The sequence below is a fragment of the Pseudorca crassidens genome, chromosome 7, assembly GCF_039906515.1.
Source record: "Pseudorca crassidens isolate mPseCra1 chromosome 7, mPseCra1.hap1, whole genome shotgun sequence".
NCBI classification, from domain to species: domain Eukaryota; kingdom Metazoa; phylum Chordata; class Mammalia; order Artiodactyla; family Delphinidae; genus Pseudorca; species Pseudorca crassidens.
This window is the reverse complement of record NC_090302.1, coordinates 12,863,644-12,879,496: the sequence shown is the minus strand read 5'-3', so window position 1 is coordinate 12,879,496 and position 15,853 is coordinate 12,863,644. Positions and strand designations below refer to the sequence as shown.

Below are 15,853 nucleotides of genomic sequence, written 5' to 3'. Positions count from 1 at the left end.
CTAAGAGTTTGATGGTGTCTGGCCTTACATTTAGGTCTCTAACCCATTTTGAGTTTATTTTTGTGTATGGTGTTACGGAGTGTTCTAATTTCATTCTTTTACATGTAGCTGCCCAGTTTTCCCAGCACCACTTATTGAAGAGGCTGTCTTTCCTCCACTGTATATTCTTGCCTCCTTTATCAAAAATAAGGTGACCATATGTGCATGGGTTTATCTCTGGGCTTTCTATCCTGTTCCATTGATCTATATTTCTGTTTCTGTGCCAGTACCATACTGTCTTGATGACTGTAGCTTTGTAGTATAGTCTGAAGTCAGGGAGCCTGATTCCTCCAGCTCTGTTTTTCTTCCTCAAGATTGCTTTGGCTATTCAGGGTCTTTCGTGTTTCCATACAAATTGTGAAATTTTTTGTTCTAGTTCTGTGAAAAATGCCAGTGGTATTTTGATAGGGATTGCATTGAGTCTGTAGATTGCTTTGGGTAGTAGAGTCATTTTCACAATGTTGATTCTTCCAATCCAAGAACATGGTATATCTCTCCATCTATTTGTATCATCTTTAAACTGATAGGGTTTTTTTGTTTTTTTGTTTTTTGCGGTACGCGGGCCTCTCACTGTTGTGGCCTCTCCCGTTGCGGAGCACAGGCTCCGGACGTGCAGGCTCAGCGGCCATGGCTCACGGGCCTAGCCACTCCATAGCATATGGGATCTTCCCGGACCAGGACACAAACCCGTGTCCCCTGCATTGGCAGGCGGACTCTCAACCACTGCACCACCAGGGAAGCCCTGATAGGGTGTTAATATGAGTCTTCAAGCAGTTGATTTATTATGGTCTCTGTGCAGTCAAACCTCTCTGCTAATGATAATCTGTATTTGCAGCCACTCCCCAGTGCTAGCATCACTACCTCAGCTCTTCCCTCGCATGTGCAGTTCACAGTAGGGTTCACGCTCCTATGAGAATCTAGTGCTGCCACTGATCTGACAGGAGGGGGAGCTCAGGCAGTAATGGGAGTGATGGGGAGCGGCTGTTAATACTGATGAAGCTTCACTTGCTCGCCTGCCCACCACTCACCTCCTGCTGTGTGGTCCAGTTCCTAACAGACCACAGACCGGTAACGGTCCTTGGCCTGGGGGTTAGGGACCCCTGACTTCATGTATGCAAAGGTCTCTTAAAATATGGTGCTGGGCATATATTAAGTGCTACATAAGTGTTCACTCTTATTATCTTTTTTTGGGGGTAGAGACTACCAGGTTTTCAGTTTATTAGCTATCACTTCTTAGTTAAACATAAGTTATATATTTATAAGCTTTTAAAAAATTAAAATATAATCACATATAACATTATATTAGCTTCAGGTGTACAACATAATGATTTGATATTTGTATATATTGCAAGATGATCACTGCAATAAGTCTAGCTAACATCTTCCACCTTACATAATTAATTTTTTTTTCCCCTTGGGATGAGAACTTTTAAGATCAACTCTCTCAGCAACTTCTAAATACACAATACAGTATTATTAACTGCAGTCACCATACTGTACCTTATATCCCCGAGACTTATTTATTTTATAAGTGGAAGCTTGTACCTTTTGACCACCTTCACCCATTTCGCCCTAAATATTTTTATTTTTTGCTTTATTCTTTAATATCTTTTGTGTATGTGCATGCTATTGTTTTTAATACTGTTACAAATAAGAGGTTCAGAGAAGTCAGGTGACCTGTGAATCACACAGCTGGAAGTGATGAGTCAAAGTGCCAGGAAGGCAGGAAGGGTCAACAGCAAGACAGGAGGAGGCAGGGAAGTCTGAGGTGACTCCGGGGACCAGGGGCATGAACCTGGGCAGTCGCTGCCCTAAGTCCCAATGGCATGGAATGTCGCCGGGTCCGCCGGCTCAAGCTGGCCAGGCGGGCATGGACAGCACTGCGTTGCTGACGCTGCGGGGTGACAGTTCTGATCTCTGCCACAAGGGCACTGGGTGGAAACCGACAAACCAAGAAACTAGTCTCCTCTGAGAATGTGGCCTGGCAGCCAAGTGTCTATCCAGGAAGCCCTGATCATTTACACCAGGAGAGTGAGAACGAGATCTCCTGCAAGCCCCAGGATTTCAACTGCTGGTTTAAATTTCAAGGAGAAGCAGGAAGGTGTTGACATGTAAGGAATTACTTTTACATGGCTTTGATCACCATGCAGCTCTGTGGCATTCTAAGTGAGCCTGGTGGCTGGAAGGCAGCTGGGCTGAGTTTTACAAAGGAACTCCCACTGTGCCCTGAAGGCCAGCTCTGTAAGCCACTTTTCCTTAAATAAACAGTATGTTTCCCTCCCAGCTTTATTTCAATGGTAGCAGGTGGCCACTGGACAACAGGACTTTTGGCTAAGCTCGTGGATGGCTCACAGGCAATGCTGGCCTAGTGTCCCCTTCCTGACCTCGGTGGTCACCTGTAAGGAAACTTCCCTGCTTCCTCAATAAACCAGAGAGGGGCGGTGAAGGCCGTCTCTCTGTGTGCGAACAGGCTGCCCGACTGTTCCCCCCAAATCCACCTTCCCTTTGGGGTTATCTCACGAGGCACTGTCCCCACCACAATAGACTTAGGACAGGAGGGGAGTTTGATTCCCTTTAATGCTCTGAACCAAGCATGGGCTCCAACTCTACTCAGTTCCCTGAAGCCCAGATGCGCCCAGGCTCTAAAAGACTTTATTAATGACTCAGAGAGGGCAGAAGGGAAATAAACACAGAGATGAGCTACTAGCTCATTCTGTTTACAGACACTCTCATCCCAGCACGACAGGGCTCTTCCACGTGCCCTCAGATGGCAGAAGACAGTGTTTTCCCATGACCTAGGAGCACAGCCAGATTCCCCAGAGGCTTGGCCAACAGATCCCCTGATGTTGATGTTGGAAAGACCAGCCTCTCCAGGGGATGCCTCACCTATGACCCATAAAGTCATGATAGCTATGCTACAACCTCGACAGAACAGCATTTCAGCATCTCAGGATACAATCCCACAAACTAAACAGTCCATAGAGATATGTCTAAGAAATAGTAGGGTTTGTAACACTACAGCATAAATATCTTCATCCACCAAATGAAGATCAGAATAAACCTCTCTAGTCCAGCCTTTCCCAGATGTGCATGGCCAGGGAACACTTTAAAAATAATAACGCACTGAAGCAGCTCACATATACTCAGATTAATAATGTGGACTGACTGTAATTTCAATGTATAAGATACGGTGATATGGTGACATTAGTCAACGGTGATATGAGTCAATATACATATTATAACATTAAACATACAACAGTTAATCCGAGACCATTTACTTTTTTGCCTTCAACTTGAATCCAAATAGGCATGATCTCTTTGTTAGTGTTTTGCCCGTATCGTTTTGAAAGCATCCCATGGTTATCCAACAAAGGTCAAGTGCAGCAGAGATAAGTCTGAGTGTCTCTACTCTGATAAATTATTTTATTCCGAGCTTTAAGCCCTGTCTAAATATCTAGAAGCTGCTTCAAACACGTCCCACGCTGGGAAGGAAAAGAACAAGAGGAAGAAATGATCATGTCTTGAGCATCCGGTGCCAGGTGCTGTGCTGCGTCCTTATTTAATCCTCTATCTGTGTTCATCAGCCAACAGCCCTACGGGGCAGTCACTGTCTGAATTTTGTAGAGGCTGTACAAATAATTCAAGGCCACAGGTGTCGCTATGGGTGGTATCACTGCAAGCGTGGCCAGCTTCAGAACCCAAGCTTCTCCACTGGATCACTTTGGAAAAAGAAACGGGATCATTTAGCCTCACCCCGTGTGTCACTACTTGTGTAGTATCGCCTTCCTACCACACTAAAAGCTATGCAAGTACAAGAACTATGTCAGGTGTGTTTATCACAATAATCTCAGCGCCAAGTTCAATGCCACAGACTGAGAGCTCAGGAGACATGGATACAATTTTGAAATTTTGGAAAGGCTGTCCTAGGGTCTACAGGGAACACACATGTTCCACGGGACCAAGAGAGGCAAACTGCATCCAGCAGGGGCAGGGAAGGAAGGATGAGATACACGTAGAAAGGTCTCCGCTCAGGAATATTTTAAAATTCAGAGCAGTCTCAAGGTGGAATGAACCGCCTAGAAAAATATTAAATTGCCCATTTCTGAAGATGATCACGTGTCCAGGTGCGGAGGGGATTCACCCAGAGGGGTGTGGCCTGGATGCTCTCTCAGGTCCTTTCCAATCCCTATGGTTCTTTGGTACCAACTTCAACTCTAGGCCTAATCAGTGTCTCTGACTCACTCTGTGACTTGGCCAAGTCTCTTTCCCTCTCTGGGCCTCAGTTTCCTCATCTGTACAATGGAGGTGTCTGTCTGCTTAGGGCTACCAGCATTCTTTCTACACACTCTCTGGTGAACAAGGGTTACGACGAGACTGCCAGAAGGATGGGGCTGTGCTCTCAGAGGGCACAGACCTTCCTCCCTCCTTCCGACACCCTCCCTGCGTGCTTGCTCTGACGGCCCAAGGCGGTGACTGAGGTTGCTTCCCCACCCATTCTGAAAGTAAGGTGGGGATCAGGGAAACTGTCATGTTAGACGTAATTCTGGAAAGTGTTAACTATTAAACACCTTCAAGCAATATAACAGGATTTGTGTTTGTTAAGCAAGAGAGATGAAAATATGTCTGTTCCACAAAGATGCATCCATGGTTCTCAGTGAGGCTGGTACTGCCATCTAGGGAGGGTTTGGGGAATTTCTGGGAGAGTGTTTGCTTATCACAGCGAATGGAGGGTATTGCTAGCATTTGGTGGGCAGGGGCAGCCCAACTGCAGTGCACTGGGTGGTCGTGAAGTGAAAGACCTATTTATAGCGAACATGAAGATAGCCCAGAACCCAACTCTACGTCACAGGCAAACAAAAAGAATTTTCCACATGATTTAAATGGAACATCAGAATTTTCCAGGGATGCAACAATCATGTAAACGGAGGGAAAATTATACTTTGCCCTTTTTTTCCTGGAATTTTGTCAAGAGTTGTTCAATATTTCAGAAGCGTCATATGACTGATGACATGGTGGTTTATGGTACCTGAGTCACCCATACAACATGCAGTGATTCCATATGAAAAATATCTTGAAATGTCAAAAATAAAGAAATATATATATGTGTATATACACATTTATACATATATATATATATATATATAGAGAGAGAGAGAGAGAGAGAGAGAGAGAGAGGGAGAGAGAGAGACCCCATAATGTTTAATCAAATCATCTTACTTTTCTTATATCCAAATTTCTTCATTACAGGTAGGTGCAAGCATTCAACCACTGCATTACATCTTTTAGTGTAACAGTACCAAAGTATTTACTTATTGAAACATATACAGAACTTTATTTTCTCCTTCAGAGAATTATTTAGGGTGGATTTGTTTGTTTGCTATGTGTGTAGGTTGATTGTATTTCATTTCAGGATAGTAAAGATAATGTCACAAAGTATTTTTTATAAAAGGAGGAGGGCATTGGAATGCCAACCCTGCAGAATGAGCACACTCGGCGCCACCAAAAGAAACTAGGGCTTCCTGGAGATTTGGAGGATTCTGAGGCTAGGGCAGGGAGAATTCAAGAAAAGCCTGGCTTTGCTTGTTTACAGACCCCGCTGGGGCGAGTGTCAGCGCTGGCTCAGGGGAGCTGGGCGAGGAAGAGGGGCACAGCTCACACTCTTCCTAGCCTTTCCAAACCAAAGTTCTTTGCCATTCCTACCAGCCCAGCCTTGCTGCTGGTTTTTTTTCCTTTCTTGGGTATTTGCACTATTCGTGGAGCAGGTTTTTCTATGCGGGAGCCACTTTTTTTTGTACAGGGGTAAGCTGGGGTTTTTCAGGGAGCCCTACTTGGTGTCTCCTTCCTTATTTTCTTTTCTCAATCTATGCAAGCGGCTCTGGCCGCCATCATCTCCTGAGAGGCCAGAGGGCTGCCACCCCAGCTCTTGGGGCCGGGGGTAACGCCTCCTAGAGGGAGGGCACACTAATTCTCTGGCGTGGCCTGAGGCATGGGTGTGTGTGGGCAGGGGTAGGTGCGGGGGAGAGATGGCGAGGACTATTGTCCTTTGGAGCCTGTTAAGGAGGGTGGGCCTAGGGGTTGGCAAGTGCCACTTCTGGCAGGTTTGGAAATTTCCAAATAAATCTTTGTTTATTGGTGGTGCCCAGACCAAAAAAAAAAAAAAAAGAAAAGAAAAGCCTGGAACATCTTGCTGGGGCAGAAGTACGAGAGTGTTCAAAAGAGTCCCAGGGACTGCTAACAGGACACGGGCCTCCACTGGCCCAATCTTGGGTACTTTGAACATTGAAATAAATAATGATAGTAAAGGATTATAAGCCATCGAATCAAACAAGAATCCACCAGTCTACACTAACAGGCATGCATACAGAGATAAATAAACGAGAAGGCAGAAGAAACTCAACTAACAAGGGCAGAAGGAACGATGGTATTAGATAATCACCATTTGGCAACCATCACAATAACTGATTCAAGCAAGAATCATTAACAGAGGTTAAAACTAGAGGGTGAAAGTTTGAGGAGTAACGACATACTAGGTAGTCTTCAAGCATCTTCCCACAAGATACTTATATTAATTAGAAAGGGGGAAATGGTAATTCTTCAGTGGAAATCTGGCAGACACCGCCTTAACCAAATAATTAAAGTGAACATCACCAGTAATAAGACACACTGACATCATGTGCCCCCAGAGACGATATCCCTGTGAAAAACAAAGCACTGCTTCTGCACTTTTCCTGCCAAACACGCATATCCCGAATCTAATCGTGACAAAGACCCAGACAAACCCAAATTGAGGGGCCGTCTACTCAGTAACTAGCCTGTACTCGTCAAAAATGCCTATGTCATGAAACACACACAGAGACAGAGAAGCTTTTCCAGCTTCCAGGGGACTAAACAGGCATGACAATTAGATGGAGTGTGTGATGTGGGACTTTCTGGTGCTATACGTTACTGGGACGATGGTCCAAATCTGCATAAATTCTGGACGCGACTAGACTAGACGATAGTGTCGGATTAACGTTAATTTCACAATGTTGATAATTACGCTGTGGTTATGAAAGGAAATGCTCTCTTCTTTAGGAAAGGCACGCAGAAGCGTTTAGGGATAAAGGGGTATCATATATGCAACTTACTCTCAAAAAGGAGAGGGAGAGAGAGAGAGAGAAAGTAAAGGCGGAAAAATGTTGAGATTTGGGGTTGAGTGAAGGACGTATAGAAATTCTTTGTATTATTCTTATGAATTTTCAGTAAGTATGAAATTTTATCAAATTAAAACGTTAAAAGAAAATAGAAGGGGGACACTAGGTCCAAGAGGATGGAGAAACACTGCTGTTAGATCCACCCCAGCCAAAGAAATCCTTGTATCTTACTCTTCTAATGCTCCTACGAAACGTATGGGGTCAATTTCAGAAGGAGGGGAGAAGCAGGGCTGTATGTTTGGGTGACAGGAAAGGACAAGAGAATGATTTCATTAACAAGGCCGGAGAATTCAATTACGACCCCTTTCTAAATTCGAATCTCTACTTTGCTTCTCCTTTCATTAGGTCTCCTCCAAGAAGCGATTATACAGAAAGGAAGTTGAGCAAAAGAATAGGAGCGATCTTTTTTCATTTCTTTGGAGATGAGGAAAGAAGGTACAGACAGGCAAGAGCAATTTTCATAATTTCTCTTTGAAAAAGGCACTGAAGTCAAAATTGGCTCCACCATTTTCCTGTAGAAAATTAGACATCTCAACTCAAGTGACTGAGGCGACATCACCAAGAACTTTTGCAGAAGGAAATGAAAGGACAGAAATTGAAGGGTGAAAGATGACCTTTTACTCGCTTTGGGAAGCAGGGTTTTCTTGACCTTTAGAATAGCCTCCCAGAAAAATGTTTACCTCTTTCACTTTTTTTTTTTTTTCTATAAAGCGTGCCATTAGAGGGAAAAAAGCGCATTAAAGCAATGGCCCTCTAATTATCACATTCATCTCAGAATTCCACATAATAGTAAATCAGTACTGCAAAGTAGCAAGATTAACACAGCTGTGATTCAAAACACTAAATGTATTTGGGGCCCAACTGAGTTTAGAAAATTAAACAATAGAGCATCTACTCTTAAAAAGTATTAATGCATAGGGCTGTCTTGGGAGCGGGGAGGGGTGGTGGGGAATCGAAGGGGGAAAACAGGTTAAGCCAGGCTGAAGTGCCGTTCAGCCAAAGAGAAGTCTTAGCTTTTTTCCTCTCCTAAATGATCTACCATCAAATAATGAGACAATTAGTCTCAAGACTAGATTTTTATTAAAAATTAAAATAAGTCCATTTCCACATTTCCCATAAGCCAGAAACACCCAGAATGCTCTGTCTAAGCATTCTTAGCTCCAGCTTAAATTTCCATCTTAAGACCGCCAAACCTTTTTCATTGTTCGTTCGTATCAGACAAAGGCCTGCAGGTCCTCTCTGTGCTGCACACCGGGCAGATGGAGATGAATGTGACCAGGTTCCAGCTTCCCGGGGCCCCCAGTCTAACAGGGACAGCAGATAAGTAAAGGTCCATTCACCGAGGGGTACAGTGTGCTTCTCATAGCATCACTATGGTGCTACCGATAAGGAAACCGAGGCTCAGAGTGATTGACTTGCCCAAGGTACATATTGAGAGAGTGATGAAGGAAGGGTTTTAACCTAGTTCTATCCTGACCCCAAACCTTTGCCTCACTCTCTCCCAGCCAGGAACACTGATAGAAAATGCTGTGTTTGGGGGTTCTATAATTGAGAGTATAGAATTGGGGTCCCTGGGTCAGGGCGGCAGGAGAGCGGGACAGGGAGGGGGAGAGGAGTTGTCAGAAAAGATCTTCACAGATTTGTTGACATCAGCTCTAACACAGGGACACTCAGTAAGAGTTTGTCAAGTGGGGCTTCCCTGGTGGCGCAGTGGTTGAGAGTCCGCCTGCCGATGCAGGGGACGTGGGTTCGTGCCCTGGTTCGGGAGGATCCCACATGCCACGGAGCGGCTGGGCCCGTGAGCCATGGCCGCTGAGCCTGCGTGTCCGGGGCCTGTGCTCCGCTATGGGAGAGGCCACGACAGTGAGAGGCCCGCGTGCCGCAAAAAAAATAAATAAATAATTAAAAAAAAAAAAAAGAGTTTGTCAAGTGGACAAACTTAGGGAGGGAATCCTCAGCAAAAGAAACAGTCAAGAGGTGCAAGAGCCCGGGCAAACGTGAATCTTTCTGAATGCGCTCTGGAGGGAACCAACAGCAAGGATGTCTTGGCTTAGCCAACATTTGCCCACAGCACAGGACGACTCGGGAAGGAAGGTGCAGACACAGCTTCAGTCCGCCTCCTGGGACGCGGTGGGTGCAGGTGAGGAGACTGTCACTGCCCTGGGTGCCGGGCCTCAGGCAGCCTCGAAGGGCAGGTCCAGATGCAGCTGTAGGGCAGCCTTCATTACCAGCACTTCCCCACGCCCCAGGCTATGCTGACCCGGCATTAGTAACATGATTGATTACATTAGGCCCTTTGTGCTCCACCTGAAACCTTGGCAGCAGAAATTTGTGCAGAATGTTAACTCCCGCGGGGAGTTTATGGAAGTCCAGGAAAGCCAACTCACAGAATCACAAAAGATTAGAACTGGAAGGGACCTGGTGATGCTCTACAATCCTTTCCTCTTGCAGAGGAAGCACTGAAGCCTCGGGGCGAGGGGACAGATGACTTGGCCAGGTTCCCAGAGCCAGAGGCGGTACCAGGACATAACACCAAAAGCACAAGTAACAAAAGCAAAAATCAACAAGTGGAAATATACCAAACTAAAAAGCTTCTGCACAGCAAAAGAAATAATAAAATGAAGAGGCAGCCTATGAAATGGGAGAATACATCTGCAAACCATATATCAGATAAGGGGTGAATATCCAAATTATATAAGGAACTCATAGAACTCAATAGCAAAAAAAAAAAATTCCGATTTTAAAATGGGCAGAGGACTTGAAAAGACGTTTTTCCGAACAAAGGACATACGAATGGCCAACAGGGATATGAGAAGAGGCTCAATATCACTAATCATCAAGGAAACGCAAATCGAAACCACAATGAGATACCACCTCACAACCATTAGTGAGAATGTAAATTGATACAGTCACTATGGAAAATAGTACAGAGGTTCCTCAAAAAATTAAGAATAGAACTACCATATGATCCAGCTATTCCACTCCTGGGTATATATCTGAATAAATTAAAATCAGTATCTTGAAGGGTTATCTGCATCCCCATGTTCACTGCAGCATTATTCACAATAACCAACAGGTGGAAACCACCTTCGTGTCCATCAATGGATGAATGGATAAAGAAAATGTGACATGTATATATGCAAGTTAGAGTTTTCTACACACACACACACACACACACACACACACACACACACACACAGAGGAATATTATTCAGACACAGGAAAGAAGGAAATCCTGCCAGTTCCAACAACATGGATTGACCTCGAGGGCATTATGTTAAGTGAAATAAAACAAATACTGTATTCTCTCACTTGCTAGTGAGAAAGACAAATATTGGATGATGTCGCATATATGTGGAACCTAAAAAAAAGTCGAACTTATAGAAACAGAGGGTAGAATGATGGTTGCCAGGGGCTGGGGGAAATGGGCAGATGTTGGTCAAAAGGTACAAACTTCCAGTTATAGGATGAGTAAGTTCTGGGGAGCTAATGTACAGAGTGGTGACTACAGTTAACAATACTGTATTATACACCTGAAAATTGCTAAGAGAGTAGATGTTAAATGTTCTCACTACAAAAAAAAATTGTAACTATGTGAGGTGATGGATCTAATACCTAACCTTACTGGGGCTATCATTTCATAATACATACATGGATCAAATCATCGTGCTGTACACCTTAAACTGACCCAATGTCATAGTCAATTACATCTCAATAAAGCTGGAGGGGGGAAGAAAAATCAACAGGGGGAGCCAGGACTTGAACCCAGGTGTCCTGACTCTGGCCCAGTCTCATTCCACATTAACTGATTGCATAGGAGCTTTTCCTGATGTTTTCCATCACCCATCTTCCCCATCATGTATTACTCTGATTCCCACAGCACTTGTGCTTAATTCCATCGCAGCCTGTATCAGCTCATACCATCTATCTCCTTTGCTAAGCAGGGCCCTCCCTTTTAAGCAGAGACCCCATCTTTCGTCTTTGACTTTCCAGTCCACCAGTGCTGGACACATAAAAAAGACTCAGTAAATGTTTGCTGGCATTAAAGGAAGTTATGGCAGAGTCAGAAGACATGGGTCTTTAGTCCTGGCTACGTGGACCTATAAGCCATGTAACTCTGGGCAAGTTACTTAACTCCCTGAATCTCAGCTCTCTCATCTGTAAGGTGATGAATAAGAACATGATGCAGCGGGAAGAAAATGGGATCTTGACCCAACAAATGTCTGAATGAATGACTGAATCAGTGAGTGATCACCCTTCTATACCAGAAACTCCATGAGGGCAAGGATACATCTAACTTGCTTTGTATCCTAGCACACTTAGCAGGTCTCAGAAAATGTGTGAACGAAACCAAGTCAGAGATCTAAGTGTGCTAGCAGTTGTAGAGTCATGTCATAATCATGGGCAAGTACCTTCAATTCGGGATCTCTATTGTCTCATCTGTAAATTGGAGGTAATGATACCTCCCCAAATTCAGTGAGAAGCAAAAAAAGGTCATGTCTATCAGAAGCACTTGGTAAACTGCAAAGCACTGCACAGATGCCAGTTGTCCCTTGGGCTATTTAAAAGGACTTCCTGATGAACAGGACCTAAGGATGCTTGTCCAGAGAGGAGCAGCATCTTGAGTTTCAGATGATATCAGTTTTCCAATAAACAAACTGAACTGTTAAGAGAGGGGCCCGAGAACAGCATATCTAAGCAGGAGGTGAAGTTCTATTTGGGGCAACAAAGGAAGTCAAACTTGAAGCAGATGGGGAGGTGAAGCCATGGCTCCTACAGAGTCTTTGCCAGCGGCCCTGAATCATCTGCCTTCTTCTGACAGCTGGAGTCCCCTCGCTTCCGTCTTTTACTAGTTACTCACAACCCTGGGCCAGTGCTTCAGCCTCTCAGGATGCCGTGCTGCACCGGCAGGAGGCGTTCTGGCTTCTGCATGGGCTCCTGAGCTTGCTGAGGAAGCCTGAGAGCTCTGGGTGGCGGTGCGGGTGGGGTTTGGGGCATCACAGGGAAAGGCTGGCGGCCGACCACCCGGAGCTGTCCCTGGCTGGCATCGCTTCGGTGAGTTCCTCACGGCTCAACTCTGGCCCGCACTCCTGTAAAGTGACAGGCTGGGTCCTGCTGATACCCTTGGCCGCAGAGAAGCTGACTTTTGATGACTAAACTCACAAGAGACGAAGTTTTTAAACCATAGCATCTGCGTACTAATCTGCAATTCAATTGAGCAAATAGACTTGAGTTCCAACTATGCACAGGCCCTGTGATAGGCACCAGCAATACAAAGGTTAAGTAAGATGAACCCAGTCACTCGCTGCCCTTGTGGTACTTAGAGCAGAAAGAAAGATAATTAGACGTGTAGTCACTAAGCAGTGTGCTAGGCGAAAGTACCATAAAGAGAGGAAAACGAGGTACCCCCTCAGGCATGGGGGGCAGAGGAGGCTTTATAAAGTAAAAGGTAAGCAGCATTCTGAAGCATTGGCAAAGTAGGTCAGGTGAAAGGAGGCAGCCTTGCAAGTGGGAGCAAGTGCCCCAGGCAAAGGGAGAGGCGTGTACAAAGCAGAGGTGGCAGAGGCTAGGGTGCTGCTGAGTGCCTACAAAAGCTGACTATGGAAGGAGATCAGAGGAAGAGGTCGGAAATGGTACGAGCTGAGGCCGCAGAGGTCAGAGGGGCTCTACAAGGGGCGTGCAAAGGTCCAAACCTCACACTCTGGATAAACCATCAGGTGGTCCGAAGCCAGCCATATCAGCATCTTGTGTATATGAAGGAAAGTGATTCAAATAATCTACTCACCAGAAGGTTCTTTGACAAGCGTGGAATCAGGACAAGGAATATAAGCTCCACGTTGCAGGTTTTCTTTCTGCCTTGACTCTGACCCACTTAGAACTCCACATTTTCCGAGTTCCTAAACCCAGTGGAGAACATTGTTCTCTGGGGTTTTTTGCAAATAACGCATTTCATTCAGCCTTGAGGAGCTGAATCAATAAAAGCTAACTGAAGATAAAGCCGGAGAGGAAAATGGAAGGACCCCATGCTTTCTGGTTCCCTCCAAGAAACTGCAAACCATCGTGGACCAAGTTTTGGGCTTGATTTGCTGAAAAATTCTTCTGCTACAAATGCAAACTCCTTCACCATAATAAATACTGTTGTGATAACAAGACTGTACTTTTCTCAAATACCCAGATGGAAGACCATATGCAAAATAAACTCTAAGGAATTTTTTTTATGGCCATCTGCGAAAATTGGAAAGAAAGCCAACATCCTCCTCTAGACTTCACAAAAATTTCCACTGAGAATCCTGCTTGCTTCTGCCTAGCGCCACCTGCTGACTGTATTTGGGTACCAGTTTTGCAAATGGATGGGGGGTAGGGATGTGGATCTCCCCCTTTCTTGAACAAAGTAAATTTAATCCTAATTGATGGAAGAAATAAAATACCCACATATTGTCAGGTTTTAGAATGTTTTACAGCTACTCACACCTTTTCCTGTTGTTGGCAGGAATCCCAGAGCACCACCCCCCAAAACACACACCTCTGAGCGCTCACTTCCAAGGCACTGGGAAGACATCGTTTAACCTCACAATTAAGTGTGCTGTTATTGAAGCCTCGTGTCTGGCTTTACATGTCACAAATGTAAATGCACATATCCTTTAATACAGCAATTCTATTTTGAGATTTCTATCTGAAGGAAATGCTGGCACAGGTGTATAAAGATACCTGTACGAGGGTGTTCCCTACGGCGTTATTTGTTGAACCAAAAAAATATGAGAATTACCTAAATGTTCATCAATAGGGGAATGCTTTTGAAAGTTATGGTGCATTCATACAGTGGAATACTATGCAGCAGTGACGTAAGTGAGGAATAAGTGACAGGGCCGGGGGTCTCCAGCAAACAGCTACGGTGGGGTCTCATAGTCTTATTCTGCCTATGCCAGACCCTGAATCAGCGGATTCCAAATTAGTGCTCTTTTAGAAACAGAGAAATCCCCCTTTATATTAGAGAACGCTCCAGTTCTAAGAACCTTCAGCTTCTCCCAAGCGAAACAACCAAAAAATGGACAAAATACAGTAAGTCCCCTACATACAAACCTTCAAGTTGCGAACTTTCTAAGATGAGAACATGCGTTCACATGTCCAATCACATAAGTTAGTTCACGTGTCTGGCGTACATTGTCACGTGCGTGCATCCTCTACAAGTGGTTGTGCTTTTGTGTACTTTACTGTACAGTACGGTATAGGGTACAGTAGTACAGTATCTTTATTTCAAGCCCAGGATGTCCGAAAGCAAGGGTAAAAGCCGCGGTAACGTAGCTGGTACTGCTAAGAAGCGCCAAGCGATAACGATGGAAACAAAAGTGAAAATAATTGGGAGGGTGGAGCAAGGCGAAAAGACGGTAGACGTCGCTTGTTCTTACAACATGAATTGTTCAACCATCAGCATGAATCTAAAGAACGAGGACAAGATCATGGAACATGTGAAGTCTGCTGTGCTGATGATGTCAACAATAATATCAAAGAGGCAAGGAAAACGGATGGAGGAGATGGAGAAACTTCTCAGTGTGCAGATGCAGGACCAGCATCAGCGTCGAGTCTCACCCAGCTTAATGCTGATTCAAGAGAAAGCTAAAAGCCTTTATGAAGACCTGAAGAAGAAACATGGCAAAGAATCAGAGGGCGCATCTTTTAATGCCTTCCATGGCTGGTTTCATTGGTTCAAGGCTAGAGCCAACCTTCACAACGTAAAGGTAATGGAGAGGCAGCGAGTGCAGATATGGTAGCTCCCCAGGATGAGGAGTCCAAAGAGATTTTCAGCAACTTGGTGACCCTCAGCAAGAAGCTGGAGCCAGATCTGCAAGAGGACGACTGCACTGAACTCCTTGCTGTGCAACACGAGGAGCTTACTAATGAAGACCTGATGGAATTGGAGGCCCAGAGAAAGGACGAAGAGAGACAAGAGGAAGAAGAAGTAACTGAAGAACTGAAGAGATTCACGACTCAGGAAATGGCAAGGGGGTTTTCTTTATGTGAGGAGGCCCTGTTAGTTTTTGAGGCACAGGACCCCAACGTAGAACAGTACCCAAAGGTTGCAGCAGCTGTTCAGAATGCAATCCAGTGCCACCGTGTCATCGATGACGAGAAAAAAGGAGCTACTACCCAGACATCACTGGATCTTTTTATCAAGAGGGTAGATAGATTTGAATCCAGCAAGGAACCAGAACCTGTGCCATCAGCGTCAGGCGTGAGTGAAACTGCAGCCTGCCCTCCATCTCCTATGGCTGATGGTCCTTCAGCTCTACCATCTCCCACCTCCTCTCCCTCCTCCAGTCAGTAACTCTTCTTGCCTGTTCACTCGATGCCAGCCCCTGGATGCCAGCTGTTGTACTGTACTACTGTACTTTTCAGGATACTATACTGTAAGATTAAAAATTTTTTGTGTGTTTTTTATGTATTATTTGTGTGAAAAGTATTATAAACCTATTTCAGTACAGTACTATATAGCCTATTGTGTTAGTTGGGTACCTAGGCTAACTTTGTTGGACTTAACGAACAAATTGGACTTACGAATGTGCTCTTGGAATGGAACTTGTTTGTATGTAGGGGACTTACTGTATATTAAACAATGGTTTTCA

General features: G+C 44.8%; 1 protein-coding gene across 12 annotated transcripts in view; it reads right to left on the bottom strand.

Moving 5' to 3' along the window:
- Positions 1-15,853, bottom strand: part of TTLL11 (tubulin tyrosine ligase like 11) — a 266,594-nt gene that overhangs the window by 182,038 nt on the left and 68,703 nt on the right. The window contains exon 1 of one of the 12 annotated variants that reach the window (XM_067743439.1): positions 13,018-13,481. The exons of the other annotated variants lie outside the window; for them this stretch is intronic. The gene's annotated coding sequence lies outside the window, so the exon portion shown is untranslated. Of the gene's footprint in view, positions 1-13,017; positions 13,482-15,853 lie in introns of those variants that run through there. 12 annotated transcript variants of the gene reach the window in all.